The sequence below is a fragment of the Bombina bombina genome, chromosome 4, assembly GCF_027579735.1.
Source record: "Bombina bombina isolate aBomBom1 chromosome 4, aBomBom1.pri, whole genome shotgun sequence".
Taxonomy (NCBI): Eukaryota; Metazoa; Chordata; class Amphibia; order Anura; family Bombinatoridae; genus Bombina; species Bombina bombina.
In genome coordinates, this window is record NC_069502.1 from 1,023,389,806 (window position 1) to 1,023,407,794 (window position 17,989).

General features: G+C 38.9%; 1 protein-coding gene across 1 annotated transcript in view; it reads right to left on the bottom strand.

Moving 5' to 3' along the window:
- LOC128657721 (ADP-ribose glycohydrolase MACROD2) overlaps nucleotides 1-17,989 on the bottom strand; it is a 1,711,614-nt gene that overhangs the window by 963,745 nt on the left and 729,880 nt on the right. The window contains exon 3 of the mRNA XM_053712124.1: nucleotides 16,996-17,069. The gene's annotated coding sequence lies outside the window, so the exon portion shown is untranslated. The remainder of the gene's footprint in view (nucleotides 1-16,995; nucleotides 17,070-17,989) is intronic.

Consider the following 17,989-nt stretch of genomic DNA (forward strand, 5'->3'; position numbering starts at 1 on the left):
TAATAATGCAGATAAATATTAGATGGGTATAATTAAGAGAAAGGAGGCAGGACAAAGAGTAGAGATTTGAATGATTATACTGAAAATAATGTGTATTCTTTTAAAACAAAACAACAGGTTAAGAACCCTACTCCCCCACAATTAACTACTAAAGAAGAATGGGTTAAATTTGATGGGAGGCATATGTCTAAAAAACTGACAACATATGAGACTCAGTATGGTTATAAAGGTAAGATGAGATATGGCTCACAAAACAAAAGAAGAGGTAATGGTAAGAATATTTATCAATTATATAGATATCAAAATAAGAATGTGCCTGAAACTACTAACTAACAACTATAAATGTTTTTTTTTTAAAAAACGAATAGTACATTTGACGCTAGATATCATCCTCTGACTGATGATTTTAATGTGAATGGAGAAATTAGTTTAGCTTGTATGCCCTCTACTTCTAGTGGCTATGATAAAAATCAGAGATTTGTTGAGATTCCCCCAGGTAGAAAAGAATGATGGAAAGCTCAGTCCGTGGGAGGCAATGATGGTTAAGACAATTAAGCAGGAAATAATCATACACAGGGTTAAACAAAAAGTAGAAAAGAAATCACATAGGAGAGGAAGAAGAGGAAAGGGAAGAAGAAAAGTCTCGAAAAAGGAAAATTCACTAGAGGGAATTTTCAATCTGTCATTTTATCAATTAAACAATTATGATATTAGCTTTTTAAATAAGGGCTTATCATTTAGTCCCTCCCATTATCATATGTTTCAACTTTTTCTTTTGAAAAAAAAAAAAAAAAAGGGGGAATTTTACCAATGATGTTGAACCAGGAGCAAAAATGAATATTCTCTATCTGGCACCTGAAGAATTAACGGAAACTATTTTTAAATAATGTATTAAGACCAATTTTAAGAAGAAATCTGCTTTTGGTCCTGGTAATGTGAATATAACTTATATTGATTTAATTCAGAATCTAGTGCTAGAATAATTTGAAAAAATGAGGAAGAACAATAATATAAATATCAATTTGAGCTATAGGGAAAGATTGGCATTGGATAAACTCATGAAACAGGATGATCTAATTATACGACAGGCAGATAAACACTGAGGAATTGTCCTACAGGACAAGTCAGATTATCTATTAGATGCCTGCAGAAGTCTTGGTGACAGTGATTATTATTTACTTTTGAGTAAGGATCCAACTATTAAGTTCCAGAAAGAATTAGTCAGACTTATTGATGATGGGAATATCATGGGGGTCTTGTCAAACCAAGGACTAACATTTTTGGTCCCAGAAGAAGTGAAGTTTGCTTATTATTATCATCTTCCAAAAATACACAAAAGTTTGTCTGACCCCACTGGTCATCCTATCATCTCAGGAATTGGAAGCTTGACTAGTAACCTATACGAATATGTTGACTGTTTTTTTTTTTTACATAAGCCAAAAAAAAAAATCAATCAATCATTCTCCAGCAAAAAGAGGTGTTTTGTTCTGTTCATTAGTGAGGTATATAAGGCAGTGAAGGGTAGCATGATTTATTATGATTTTTTATGCCTGATGAAACGGTCTGTGAACCGTTAAACGTGTTGCATGACTGGGTGATTATTGGACACCCTGTTATCCACTCTCAACAGCAATCATTGTGCTGTTGTTTTTAAACTTTTATGCTTTTTTAAATAAATTTGGATATATCTTTTATCCTTCGAGTGGATTCATTTCTACCCACCATCTGCCATTGTTCACCTATGAGAGACCAGCCCAGCACCTGAGAGAACACATTATCATACAAATATCAAGATACCTAGAGTTTGGGTGAGCTGCCACACCTCTACCAATCTGCAGCCTGCTTCTACAAGCACATTGGTGTGCTCTGGGAATATGTGAATACCCTCCACATTAAGGAATCTGTTGTGGTTGTACCATTAATAGTCTGCACATGTGGTGCCCGTATTTCTTGTCTCCCTTATAGCACCACCATCTTACGCCAAGAGCGCCTTCAAGTGGGTGAGCTGTCACACCTTTCTGATTCTGCAGCCCGCCCCTACCAGCACATAAGTGTGCTCTCCAAATTTGTGAGTACCCATTTGGCAATAGTTCTGTGACTCATTGTTAATTAATAGATGATACCACACATGAGGCGCCCCTCCATTCTGTTTTATCTTATATAGTACCACCTGGACCATCCAGTGAGGAGGAGGCAGCCGCTACAGCAATCATTATCATTTGAAGAACGTATAAAGGACTGTCTAATTTTTCACAATTGCAATTGTATTTTCACTACAGTATCTAAGAATCTACTGTTTTCTGCCTTTATTGTGTATATACTCATCTATGATAGCTTAACATTGCCCCATCATATATACTTTTGTTCTAGATTAATGATTATACTGCATCTTGAGCGCGCCCTTCAGTGATTAGGTTTTTACAGTATAGTTATCTATTTCAAAAAAGTTGTTACAACAATTTTTTAGATTTCAAAAGTAATCACCATAGGAAATGGATTACAAATATCCCATTTAGTCAGTTCAGAAGAATTAGACATAATTGTTCTGGTCCAATAAATTTTGAAGAACAATCTTTAGTGCTAAAGGAATCATTTTTGGCTAAAGATTATCCTATAGGTTTTTTGGAGAGTAGTTTAAATAGGGGTACTGTTTTAAAACCTAAAATTAAGTGTGTGAAATGTATTACACTGCCTGATGAAACAGCCAGTTGTGAGGCTGATAAACCAGTTGTAGTTTGTATTTTTTAATTTTGACCTCATGTTGGTCTTTAAATAAAGTTTTTAAACTTTTACACACTTTTCGGAAGCATCTTTTTGTTAAATGACTTACCTTCCCCTGAGGTTTACAAAAGTGGGTCATCCTGAGTGGTCCTGCAGTTGGGAAGTGAGCCAGCTGAATGGCTCTGAGAGTTCAGTCTGCCTATGATCACCGTCCATTGCTGATTATTAAATGGACGGCTGTTCCGATCAGCCAATAGAATGCAAGCTCAATCTGATTGGCTGATTGGATCAGCCAATCGGATTGAAATTGATTCTGATTGGCTGATTCCATCAGCCAATCAGAATATTCCTACCTTAATTCCGATTGGCTGATAGAATCCTATCAGCCAATCAGAGTTCGGGGGACGCCATCTTGGATGACGTCCCTTAAAGGAACCGTCATTCTTCAGTTGGACGTCGCCGGAAGAAGATGGGTCCGCGATGGAGGTCTTCAGGATGGAGCCGGTCGTCATCGGATGAAGATAGAAGATGCCGCTTGGATCAAAATGGTTGCCGGTCCGGATCGCCTCTTCTTCCCGGATAGGATGAAGACTTTGGAGCCTCTTCTGGACCTCTTCAGCCACCGGATGATGGATCGCCAGCCCCCGCTTGGGTTGGATGAAGATTTTGGAGCCAGGACGGATCGGTGATGCCTGGTGAGGTGAAGACAAGGTAGGATGATCTTCAGGGGCTTAGTGTTAGGTTTATTTAAGGGGGGTTTGGGTTAGATTAGGGGTATGTGGGTGGTGGGTTGTAATGTTGGGGGGGGGTATTGTATGTTTTTTTTTTACAGGCAAAAGAGATGAACTTCTTGGGGCATGCCCCGCAAAGGGCCCTGTTCAGGGCTGGTAAGGTAAAAGAGCTTTGAACTTTATTAATTTAGAATAGGGTAGGGCATTTTTTATTTTGGGGGTCTTTGTTATTTTATTAGGGGGCTTAGAGTAGGTGTAATTAGTTTAAAATTGTTGTAATATTTTTCTTACGTTTGTAGATAATTTTTTATTTTTTGTAACTTAGTTCTTTTTTATTTTTTGAACTTTAGTTAGTTTATTTCATTGTAGTTATTTGTAGATATTGTATTTAATTAATGTATTGATAGTGTTGTGTTAGGTTTAATTGTAGGTAATTGTAGGTATTTTATTTAATTAATTTAATGATAGTACAGGGAGTGCAGAATTATTAGGCAAATGAGTATTTTGACCACATCATCCTCTTTATGCATGTTGTCTTACTCCAAGCTGTATAGGCTCGAAAGCCTACTACCAATTAAGCATATTAGGTGATGTGCATCTCTGTAATGAGAAGGGGTGTGGTCTAATGACATCAACACCCTATATCAGGTGTGCATAATTATTAGGCAACTTCCTTTCCTTTGGCAAAATGGGTCAAAAGAAGGACTTGACAGGCTCAGAATAGTCAAAAATAGTGAGATATCTTGCAGAGGGATGCAGCACTCTTAAAATTGCAAAGCTTCTGAAGCGTGATCATCGAACAATCAAGCGTTTCATTCAAAATAGTCAACAGGGTCGCAAGAAGCGTGTGGAAAAACCAAGGCGCAAAATAACTGCCCATGAACTGAGAAAAGTCAAGCGTGCAGCTGCCAAGATGCCACTTGCCACCAGTTTGGCCATATTTAAGAGCTGCAACATCACTGGAGTGCCCAAAAGCACAAGGTGTGCAATACTCAGAGACATGGCCAAGGTAAGAAAGGCTGAAAGACGACCACCACTGAACAAGACACACAAGCTGAAACGTCAAGACTGGGCCAAGAAATATCTCAAGACTGATTTTTCTAAGGTTTTATGGACTGATGAAATGAGAGTGAGTCTTGATGGGCCAGATGGATGGGCCCGTGGCTGGATTGGTAAAGGGCAGAGAGCTCCAGTCCGACTCAGACGCCAGCAAGGTGGAGGTGGAGTACTGGTTTGGGCTGGTATCATCAAAGATGAGCTTGTGGGGCCTTTTCAGGTTGAGGATGGAGTCAAGCTCAACTCCCAGTCCTACTGCCAGTTTCTGGAAGACACCTTCTTCAAGCAGTGGTACAGGAAGAAGTCTGCATCCTTCAAGAAAAACATGATTTTCATGCAGGACAATGCTTCATCACACGCGTCCAAGTACTCCACAGCGTGGCTGGCAAGAACGGATATAAAGGAAGAAAATCTAATGACATAGCCTCCTTGTTCACCTGATCTGAACCCCATTGAGAACCTGTGGTCCATCATCAAATGTGAGATTTACAAGGAGGGAAAACAGTACACCTCTATGAACAGTGTCTGGGAGGCTGTGGTTGCTGCTGCACGCAATGTTGATGGTGAACAGATCAAAACACTGACAGAATCCATGGATGGCAGGCTTTTGAGTGTCCTTGCAAAGAAAGGTGGCTATATTGGTCACTGATTTGTTTTTGTTTTGTTTTTGAATGTCAGAAATGTATATTTGTGAATGTTGAGATGTTATATTGGTTTCACTGGTAAAAATAAATAATTGAAATGGGTATATATTTGTTTTTTGTTAAGTTGCCTAATATTTATGCACAGTAATAGTCACCTGCACACACAGATATCCCCCTAAAATAGCTATAACTAAAAACAAACTAAAAACTACTTCCAAAACTATTCAGCTTTGATATTAATGAGTTTTTTGGGTTCATTGAGAACATGGTTGTTGTTCAATAATAAAATGAATCCTCAAAAATACAACTTGCCTAATAATTCTGCACTCCCTGTATAGTGTTAGGTTTAATTGTAACTTAGGTTAGGATTTATTTTACAGGTAATGTTGTAATTATTTTAACTAGGTAACTATTAAATAGTTCTTAACTATTTAATAGCTATTGTACCTGGTTAAAATAAATACAAAGTTACCTGTAAAATAAATATTAATCCTAAAATAGCTACAATGTAATTATAATTTATATTGTAGCTATATTAGGATTTATTTTACAGGTAAGTATTTAGCTTTAAATAGGAATAATTTATTTAATAAGAGTTAATTAATTTCGTTAGATTAAAATTATATTTAATTTAGGGGGGTGTTAGTGTTAGGGTTAGACTTAGCTTTAGGGGTTAATACATTTATTAGAATAGCGGTGAGCTCCCGGTCGGCAGATTAGGGGTTAATAATTGAAGTTAGGTGTCGGCGATGTTAGGGAGGGCAGATTAGGGGTTAATACTATTTATTATAGGGTTAGTGAGGCGGATTAGGGGTTAATAACTTTATTATAGTATTGCTCAGGTCCGGTCGGCAGATTAGGGGTTAATAAGTGTAGGCAGGTGGAGGCGACGTTGTGGGGAGCAGATTAGGGGTTAATAAATATAATATAGGGGTCGGCGGTGTTAGGGGCAGCAGATTAGGGGTACATAGGGATAATGTAAGTAGCGGCAGATTAGGGGTTAAAAAAAATATGCAGGGGTCAGCGATAGCGGAGGCGGCAGAATAGGGGTTAATAAGTGTAAGGTTAGGGGTGTTTAGACTCGGGGTACATGTTAGAGTGTTAGGTGCAGACGTAGGAAGTGTTTCCGCATAGCAAACAATGGGGCTGCGTTAAGAGCTGAACGCGACTTTTTTGCAGGTGTTAGGTTTTTTTTCAGCTCAAACAGCCCCATTGTTTCCTATGGGGGAATTGTGCACGAGCACGTTTTTGAGGCTGGCCGCGTCCGTAAGCAACTCTGGTATCGAGAGTTGAAGTTGCGTTAAAAATGCTCTACGCTCCTTTTTTGGAGCCTAACGCAGCCTTTATGTGGACTCTCAATACCAGAGTTATTTTTTTATGGGGCGGCCAGAAAAAAGCCGGCGTTAGCTACGCGGGTCCTTACCGACTAAACTCTAAATCTAGCCGTAAGTGTATTGGACTATATTCAGCTTTGCACTAGTGGAGATTTGGTGCATGAACTCTGTATTTATGAATCTTAATTGGAAGTTTTTTTTATGTAATATTCTTTTTATATATATATTTATACTGTGTATATATATATATATATATATATATATATATATTCTCTATTTACTTTGTTTATTTTTTATATGTATATATTTTATTTTTACTATCTTTATTATTCACTATTAGTGTATTTTTAGTTATTTAGGAATAGTGCCCCCTATAATTATTTTCCTTGTAGAAAAATATTTTTGTGAACTTTCCAATTTACTTCTATTATAAATGTTGCCTAATTCTCTTGGTATCTTTTATTGAAGCAACAGCAGTACATTAATATGAGCTAGTTGAACACATAAGGTAAAACAATGATAAGAGGTATATATGTGCAACCACCAATAAGCAGCTAGTTCCCAGCTCCTAAACCTACCTAGGTATGCTTTTCAGCAAATTATACCAAAAGAACAAAGCAAATTCAATAACGGAAGTAAATTAAAAAGTTGATTAAAATTGTATTCTCTATGTTTAATACATTACAATTAAACAATACATTGCAAAACATCTCTATACACATCACGTTTTAATAGCATTTAAACTGTAATTTTCTTATTACAAATTGTATAGTTTTGCCTTTCATAGACCAATCTTTCAAAAAGACTCTTCATTGTTATCATATCAATGCTGCTGTGGTCAGTTATAGACAGATATAAATGAGCTTCTGCTCATATTAAGAAATCACTGCACAGCATATAGGAGAGTCAGTGTTCTGAATTCCACTACCATATTCAGATCTAAATTATATGAAAAGCAGGCAACATTAATGTCATTTTAAACTTTCCAGTTTACTTATATTATCAATTTGCTTCATACTCTTTGTATAGTCTGTTGTAATTATTTATTTAGCTCTGAACATTGAACAATTTCTATTAAACTGCCCCCTACTGATTTCTCAAGCTAACCCTGCCACATACAAGTACCTAATTGACTTCCTTAGATAACAAATTCAAATGAATGCACTCTATAATAAAATTAAAGCTGGGTTAGCCTTATTGTCTGTGGAATAAAGTCCACATTGGCTCCTCCAAATTAGGCAAACAGTGGGTGGAGTTTTGCAATTGATAAATAATTGCAGTACAAAGGATGTTGATTTGTTTTAAAAACATTAAGACTTGGCTGACATGTTATTCTATAGCAACACTACAGACATATCTTGTAATTAAAAGGTGTTTACTTTCCCTTTAATTGCTAATTGTTCAATAGTCAAAGTCTACTAACCTTTTGCATGTTAGAATACAATCAGTTTTTTTTCGCAGTTGTTATCAGTTAAAGTCAATTAGGGTAAGAAATGTAGCAGGGTTAGACTTGACAAGTCAGCAGGATGCATTTTAAGTTCTGAGTAATACAAAAAAAATCTCAAGGTGTTTACTGTCTTTAAGCTGTTTTGTCTTCAGATCACAAAAAGGTAACTGAAAACATGCAATAGATTTATTACTACACTGTATTTCACTGGAGATCACAGCTGGTTTATGGTAACACTTATAAATCATCTAAATACTGTAATTTGTGTTATGAGTAAGACCAATTCTCTATAGTAGGCGTGTAAAAAACGTGAGATTGATTCTGTGTAAGAGCCAGTAAAATTAATGAAAGAAACAGATGCAAAAGCAATTTTTTTACACTGGTTCTATTTTTTAAATAAACGACCACAATCAAACTGCTAATATCTATGGACAAATACCATTTCAAAGTCACTAAATACCAGCAGCTGCTTATAACTGTTCTCATTGACCTGCCTGGTAAGGATCTTCTGACCCCTGCAGCAAGAACACTTTTACCTGTATTGTATAGATACCAGACCACAGCAATTTCACTTGCTGTTTATTAACCCTAATAGCAAGTCTACAGCAATTAGCTGTAAATGTGCTGAAACCTTTTTAACTTACAAGCCTCACAGTTAACCCTAAGTTCCTTTGCCACTAATTAACCCTAACTAATAACTGCAAATCCCCAAATGTATTAAACTAACAACTGAGCCCTGTTGCATTTAATCCTATGTGAGACACCAATGTCTCATTAACCCTAACCAATATGACCATGACATGTATCCTATCCCAGCCCAAATCACAACACAACCCTAATATCTAACCTTTGCCACTATGGGGATGAATTATCAATGTGCGGACGGACATGATCCACTGTAGCGATCATGTTCGCTGCACATCGGCCGACCGCCTATGCTGTCAGTATTTATCATTGCACAAGCAGTTCACTAAAAATGCTTGTGCAATGCTGCCCCCTGCAGATTTGCGGCTAGCAAGGAATGTCAATCAACCCGATCGTATGCGATCGGACAGATTGCTGTCCGCCGCCTCAGAGGTGGCGGACAAGGTAAGGAGCAGTGGTTTTAAGACCGCTGCTTCTTAACTCCTGTTTCCGGCGAGCCTGAATGCTCGCGCAGAAACAGATGTATTGGGGCCGATTTACTGGTTGATAAATCGGCCCCATAGACTCAAGGGCTGTCTACATGACCACCAACCCTCAAAATCCAACAGCTACACTGCCTCCCCAATGAAAAAAAACTCCAATACCTAAGGCTCCTAGTACCATATTATGTAGAGCAAACCCACATGAACCATTACCACTCTCAAAGTTCCCCAAAATGCCACAGCATTTTACAAAAAGGTTCCTATAAATTAAGGTCTATGCGTCAGTTTCTAAACTGCATAGTGATCCTAAATTCTCTTCTAGCCAAAGAGTTTCAGTGTTGCTCTTCCTCAGCACAGGCTGAAAATGAACTATTGTTGCTCATATTTATAGATTTAATGATAACAAATCAAATGTATCCGCCTGCTGTTTTGAAACAGTGACCAAATTGTAATTCTGCCACAAAAATTATTTCGGCTTTCCATTGTAAATAACTGGAAATGCAAATGCTTGTACCCTAAGATATTAATTTGCTAGTGGCCCTGTTGTACCAAAATTCATGTTTGCCCTTGGTTTTTATTTACATATTAACGGGACACTGTACACTAGATTAGTTTTTTGAATAAATGTTTTGTTGATGATCCATCTATACAGTATAGCTCACCTAGGAGTGTTTTTGTATTGCTTTGATTATTTTTCAACAACATTGTGTGGATTTTCAGATTCCTAACCAAGAACCAAAGTATCAGATGTAGACCCAATTCTACCGACTCCTGCTTGCTCCTGTTTGTGTAATGGGTCTTTTCATATACAGTGGAGGGGGGAGCATCTGCTCTGTCTGCTTTCTCAGCCGATTTCAGTGGGTGTTCCAGCCTAACCTCATCAACAGTGGTATCAGTATCTGTGCATATTTTTCTTTATGGTAGTGTCTATTACATGCAGTTATATGAAAATTGGTGTATACTGTCCCTTTAAAATTAGAGAATGCATGAAAATTAGAGTAAAAGCAAACATATCATTATTATCCCATATTTCTAAGCAATATTTGTACTCTGTTTACATAACTGAAATGACAAATTAAAGTATTTAGGTTACATTGATATTATAGAGCAGAAACAACACATACCCACGTTTTGATAAGATGAAATATTTCGATATCTGAATATAATCATTTCTAATCAGGGATGTTTAACACAGTATGTAAGCATCAAGCAGGATAGAACCACTATCCAACGTTTGTCACTATGACTCAAGGTGAAGTAACCAGATTCAGTTATTTTGAAAACCTCAGCTATGCTCCTGCAGAAATAACAACAAATCGGTGCATTTTTGTGACCTTTGAGGGCTGCAGTTGAATACCCTTAAAGGGACATTAAACCCAATTTTTTTTTTTCATGATTTAGAAAGAGCATGCCATTTTAAACAACTTTCTAATTTACTTCTATTGTCTAATTTGCTTTATTCTCTGTATATACGTTGCTGAAAAGCATATCTAGATAGGCTCAGTAGATGCTGATTGGTGGTTGCAGATAGATGCCTCGTATGATTGGCTCACCCATGTGCAATGCTATTTCTTCAACAAAAAATATCTAAAGAATGAAGCAAATTAGATAATAGAAGTAAAATGGAATGTTGTTTAAAATGGCATGCTCTTTCTAAATCATGAAAGAAAAAAATTGGGTTTAATGTCCCTTTAAGCAACAAATTAAACAATAAACATTTTATATTGAACCTCGCAAAATGAACTGCTACTTTGCATAGATATTTTTTTTTATTTGTCAGACATGAAGAGAGACGTTTGAGTATCATTAAGAATCAAATGTAATTATTACTTTCTATTTAATATTGCAATTATGATGCAATTAAAAGAAGTTCCATATCAAAGGCCGCATTTCTGTTTGTTAATCTATAACCCATAGATTACAGACAACCTGGACATGAACTCCAGTGAGTTAGTTTAAAAATTAGTTCCACCGATATCATACTTTTGCTATGCTGTATAATGAAACAGAACATTTTTTTTTTTTCATTCAAACGAGTCACTTGCTTCTAAGTGAAAATTTACTATCCACATCCCTTTTACAAATAATCTATCTATCCAGTTTCTATCCAGTTCTGAATTAATCCCTAATTAGCCTTTTTTGCCCTGTAGGTTAGAATAATGTGCCTTCCCAGTCACCTGCCATGCATGCTGTCTCCAAAGTTTACTATTTAAACTTGAGCAAAGTTTTTCCTATTGAGTAAACCACCTGGTTTCTGTGACTGGTGGTTGGAGGGGATTAATTGCAGACTGTAGTTATACCTAAAAATAGTTGATATGAAGTGGCAACATCACACTTATGTTCCTCAATTAAGTGTTTTGCTAATATAGAAACTACATCTGATTTTTCTTTTTCTTTTTTAACAGCACGAGTAGCCAGTGGACTATATCTGTTCAGGTCATACCTGCACGTATTTGGGATTGCTTGCACTCAGCATTGTTACAAACTGCTATTTGTGACTGGCCCTTTAAATGGAAGGTTGCCCTGCTTCCCTGGATTTTGGAGAAGCCTATTTGCCAGCCTCCTTCCTCATGACTATGGCCCCTGGAAGATTGTGCCCCTGAGAGTATATTGACTTTTGTTGGGTGTGTGTGGCCCTTTGGGAAACGTCTGGGGACATATTGTGACTCTGGTGAACAATGCCCCCTTTAAGACTATGTCCCCAGACCTGTGAAATGACTTGTCCCTGGCTTTCTCCCACTTGGTTCAGTTTCATTGTGTGCCATTAAGAGTTAAATTTTGTTCAGCTTCAAGAAACCTATTCTACATACAAGTCTGCTGGGATTAGCTCTAATTAGGTTTAGTGATCAACTTTCCCATTGTCTAATCAGACTAGTATTGATAAGGTGGACTGCATTGTTTTATTGTGTGTAATGTTATCTGCTGAAGTAAATGTTGTGGCCTGTCAAAGGGAGTGTCTCTCTATCTAATATCAAATGTGTGATGGGGGATTTTATGCCTCCCCCTGAGAGTGTCCTGTTTGCATGTAACCTCAATAAAAAGGAGGCTGTGTGCTCCAGCACATCAGACCTATTTTTGACCCTCTAACTTGCAGCTTTGACTCATGTTTGTAGGGGACAGCTTATAATCACTACAGGGATTGCTATGTTTTTCATACTCCCTTAGCTACAGGGATTGCTACAGAAGCAAGAGGTTCGCCTACTGGAGCCTGGTCGTAGGTCCAGGGCGCAGAGCAGACGGCGAGATACCAGCCCAGCAGCAGTGGTTCATATAGTCTGCATTACTGATGGTGGCTACGCAGCAGTTATAGTGTCCACGGTGCTGCTGCTCCTTTGGTGAGCGCTAGGAGCATCCTTTTCTACGGTCCAACTTCCAGCCAGCCTGGAGGCAACCGTAACATTTGGCGGCAGCGGTGGGATTGGCGTCCTAGCGCAAGGAGCAGCACCACAACAGCACTGGTATCGTAGGAGAGTTATTGAGGGCAACGCTAGCCACTGCGCAGCGTCCCTACCTACAGCAGCATGGAGCTGACAAGACACTATTCAGAACCCTGTGAAGAGCACCTCAACCTGATCCGTCGCTATGAGGGCGCGGATTTCGTTCCAGAGGTAAAGAGGCGGCTAGTCCGATATGGTCCAGACCCTGCACAGGAGGTAGTCAGTCGCATCATCCGGGAATTGGATACGGAGAACAAAGCGGCACGAGCCTTTGAGCGCCAACTGTGGAGTTTGAGGGTCTGGACACCTGGTCTCCAGCGAGAAAGTGAGTCACAGGGAGCGGAGAGCAACGACCTCCCTTCCCAGCGGCAGCCAGAGTTACAGGGAGAGGAGAGCAGCGACCTCCCTCCCCAGCGGCAGTATACTGTGCAGAGGGAAGAGACAACCAGTCCCCTTCCCCAGCCAGAGATACCAGAGGCAGCAGGCCTCATAGACTGGTCCTGGGAGGACCCCCAGCAGGCAGGTGGAGATGGGACCGCAGTCTCTCTACCGGCCCTACAGGGATGCTGGGCAGGTGGCCCAGATCCCCAGCGACAGACCCAGCTACAGGGAGGGGAGAGCATCGACCTCCCTCCCCAGCCGGAGTGTGCCTTCCAGGGAGAGGAGACAACCGGTCTCTCTCCCCAGCCGCAGCATGTTCCACAGGAAGCGGAGAGCATCGACCTCCCTTCCCAACGGCCACCGGAGTATCAGGAGGAGGAGGTAAGCCAATCTCCCCCTCCCCAGCTAACTCCTAACTTGGGCCCAGGGTTAACAGTGGAGATGTTAACCCCCACTGACCCCCACGTTCCCTTTGCCACCGGGCAGGACTATGCCCCAATTCCCCCAGCAGAAGAGCTGGCATCAGAACAGAGCGCTGCTGGCCTCTGCCCTACAGACCCCCTTGTTACAGGACTGGCCTGCAAACCCCTCACCCCAGCAGAAGCGCTGGCACCAGGGCAGAGTGCCGCTGGCTTCTGCCCCCCAAGTACCATCAGCTATTTGCACAGCTGCGCCAGGAAGGCAGAGGATGCTACACTTTCATCCTATAACCTGGAACCTACAGGCCAGTGCTACTTGTTGTGGGGGGGCTGCTTTGCTGCTAGTGTTTATTTGTGGGTGGGTTGCGAGACTAACTTAGGCACTGACCGACAGAAGGTCAGGTGCCTTGTTAGTCTCCCTCCAAAAGGGGAGATATGTTACAAACTGCTATTTGTGACTGGCCCTTTAAATGGAAGGTTGCCCTGCTTCCCTGGATTTTGGAGAAGCCTATTTGCCAGCCTCCTTCCTCATGACTATGGCCCCTGGAAGATTGTGCCCCTGAGAGTATATTGACTTTTGTTGGGTGTGTGTGGCCCTTTGGGAAACGTCTGGGGACATATTGTGACTCTGGTGAACAATGCCCCCTTTAAGACTATGTCCCCAGACCTGTGAAATGACTTGTCCCTGGCTTTCTCCCACTTGGTTCAGTTTCATTGTGTGCCATTAAGAGTTAAATTTTGTTCAGCTTCAAGAAACCTATTCTACATACAAGTCTGCTGGGATTAGCTCTAATTAGGTTTAGTGATCAACTTTCCCATTGTCTAATCAGACTAGTATTGATAAGGTGGACTGCATTGTTTTATTGTGTGTAATGTTATCTGCTGAAGTAAATGTTGTGGCCTGTCAAAGGGAGTGTCTCTCTATCTAATATCAAATGTGTGATGGGGGATTTTATGCCTCCCCCTGAGAGTGTCCTGTTTGCATGTAACCTCAATAAAAAGGAGGCTGTGTGCTCCAGCACATCAGACCTATTTTTGACCCTCTAACTTGCAGCTTTGACTCATGTTTGTAGGGGACAGCTTATAATCACTACAGGGATTGCTATGTTTTTCATACTCCCTTAGCTACAGGGATTGCTACAGAAGCAAGAGGTTCGCCTACTGGAGCCTGGTCGTAGGTCCAGGGCGCAGAGCAGACGGCGAGATACCAGCCCAGCAGCAGTGGTTCATATAGTCTGCATTACTGATGGTGGCTACGCAGCAGTTATAGTGTCCACGGTGCTGCTGCTCCTTTGGTGAGCGCTAGGAGCATCCTTTTCTACGGTCCAACTTCCAGCCAGCCTGGAGGCAACCGTAACAAGCATATTGTGCACATTGAAAACTTTGACAATTGCGGATCCCCAGCGACAACATATCTGACATGTGGTTTCCCGAATGGGGAAATGATCAGAACCAATGGTGTGAGATGTGGGGTTCACCTGTTTTGTTGCAAGGAAAGCGGGATGAACCCGTAGTGCCTCAATCTGGAGCCAGAATTGTGTTTGGGATCTCACCAGAAATCCTCGCAAAACCTTTTTCCAGTGATGTCAACTGTATACGGAGTCCTCAACAAGAATGCTGAGTTTTAGTCATACTAGTGTTTACTATCGTTGCCTGAAATTGGACAAGCTATTATATTATATTCATGCACTTTGGCTACAAAGTAAGTCCCATCTCTTGAACACTAAAGAGGGATGAGTCCATTTGATATTTGTTTCTTCACATTTCTAGATGGTCAGCTAGACTACTCGCTTTTACATACCAGCCCAGGAAATAAAAATGTGTCAGTTGATCTATGTTATAACAGGAACTTGCCTAAAAGAGTGATTTCTGTCTCTGCTGCAGTTAGGCATACTCTACTTTTAAGAAGAACTAGAAGATCAATCAGTTAATTAATTTCAGTAGTCTATATTCGCTCTATGTTTGTAGCATGTGGTTGCTTGTGTATTGAGTTACTGAACCTCTTACTCTGGCATTTAATTTTATGAATGATTCTTAATGCTACTCATGCTGCTGCTACTAGTTTTAGTATTCGTTGGCCCTGCATATCTCCTACTCCTGGTGGACATGGTATTGCCTGCTACAGAAGATACTGAAGATGACCAAGCTGCTGCAACTGCTGCTGCTCCTCTAGATCCTTGAGCTGGATATATATATATATATATATATATATATATATATATAAATTATATAATACAGATGGTATACTAGTAAAAGCACAAGCACTTATCTGAACTCACTGCAAGAAAATAATTCTGCTCACAAAGGGTTAAATTTACCCCCCCCCCCCCCAGTAAAGGCAAGATATCTACCAGTCCCAGCAATGCCTCCACTGCAGTATAGTTTGATGAAATCACTGCAATAAAAAAGACTTGTTTTGCAAGCAAAGGGTTAAATTAAAGTTTCTGTTTCCCCCTCCCCAACAAAGGCAGGATATCTAGCAGTTCCAACAATGCCCCCCCCCCCCCCACTATATAAATGTGCAACCTGTGTAATGCACTTAATAAATAAAATAAATGATTCTGCACATAAAGGGATACATTAAAACATTCTTCTCCATCAATGGCTGGAAAACTACCTACTGGCCCCAGCTATGCACCCACTGTAATATGTATTAATATGCAACAATTATAAATCCCTTGTCCCCAGCATGAAAAAAAGCCATTATGAACAGTTGCACTGCACTGCAAGAAAAAAATATTATTCTGCACAAATAAGGATTTGTTCCAACAAAATACAGCACAGCAAAGCTGCACTGATCAGAAGCTGATGTGAAAGTGATTAAAAGATGGCTGATGACTACCACCTCCCTATGATAGGTTAAAAGTGGATTGGACAAGCCAGTTTGGCATTTGATGCCTGATTTGCTAGCCCTCACATCAATCATTTAGCAATGCTCTGTCAAGATTGGCCATAAGAAGTTGTACACATGAATGGTCAGACCTTCTGTGCATTACTGCAAGTAAATTAGCTGATTTGTCAAATGATCTCAGCACCTTCCCCCTTTCCTGTGTTCTCTGTCCCGAATGCAAATAATAAACATAAAAAATGTAATTACTCGCCCATTTCATTCCCATTTCCATTCATATACTTGTTATGCCAAAATTCAGACAAATACCTTGAATACATTTAAAACACAAATGCACATGACATCTATCTATCTATCTATCTATCTATCTATCTATCTGTCTACTATGCAGTTTCTATCCAATTCTGAATCAATCCCTATTTATTTGACCATGAATAGTTTGCAACACTTACATACATTTTCCACATCATTTGATTGGGTAGGCATTCCCTTTTTCAACACAAATAACCTGTTTTTTTCTCTGTAGGATAGACCAATAAGCAACCCAGTCACCTGCCATGCATGCTGTCTCCAAAGTTTACTTTTTAAACTTGAGCAATGTTTTTTGAACCATCTGGTTTTTGTGGCTGGTGACCGGAGGGGATTAATTGCGGACTATAATTATACCTAAGAATAGTTGATATCACGGCAGGGAGAGAATCATGCAGATTAGAACAGTCAAGTAAATATTATATTCTTCCAAAAGAAAATGTACTGTCAAATAAATATCAAAAATAGATAGTATCTACTTTTTCATTGCAATTTGTGTCAAAATAAAAACACCATAATTTATAAGTTATTATTTTCCTACCGCATCTTGATTTTTCTTCAGCCATTCCTTGACTGTAGTTAGGGCTATATTAGCTGCTGGCTCATTTGGGAAACCTAAGTGGAATAAATATGTAAAACAAAAGAACAGATAAGTAAGCAAATGGATGCAGATGCTAAATAATATATTCAGAACTTCTAAATGAAAAATAATGCATTTTCAAATTTTATTATCTAAACAAACTCCAAGTGTTTGCTGATACAACAAAACGATGCATGCATAACAGAATTGTTTATTGGGACTACAGATTTTTCTTTCAGCAAAGATGTTTGTCCTAGTTTCGTCTTCACGATAAATAGTACTTGAAGGAAATAAACTTTAATGGGAAAAAAGCTTTATACTTCATTTATTTATTTAGGTCAACTAGCCGAGCTTGGAAACTGGGAGTGGCCAAACACTTAGCAGATGTTATAAACAGCCATGACCATATTTCATGTTAGTAAATCCAGCTAAACTTGCCACAACATTAATTAAACTGATCTTATACTCGTAATTTTTCACATTGTCTTTTATTATCTCATTTGGAGGGAAATAGTAAACAATTTCTTATTTCCAGATGTATAATGAAACTTATATGTAAATCATGAATATTATTAAATAAACTAAGATCTTGATACATTATTAAAATAAACTAAAATGCTGATAAATTATTAAAATAAACTGAATTCTTGAAGTATTTAAATTGCGTTTAATGGATTAAATCAGGAAATGAAACATCAAATAGAACATGGGTCATTAAATATAATTTTATATTCAAGGAAAACACATCATTTTAACAACAATAATGCAGAAACATAAATATTTAATTATGGTGGATCACTATAGTTCAAAATAAATGCAAATAAGTAAATACTGCAAGTAAAAATATCTTATGTATTATGTATAGCATGCAGAGAAGAAAACCAATTAAACAGTGAAGTAAGCATAAAATAATATTTAATAACAGCTACACGGGTTACTGACAAAAACAAATCTA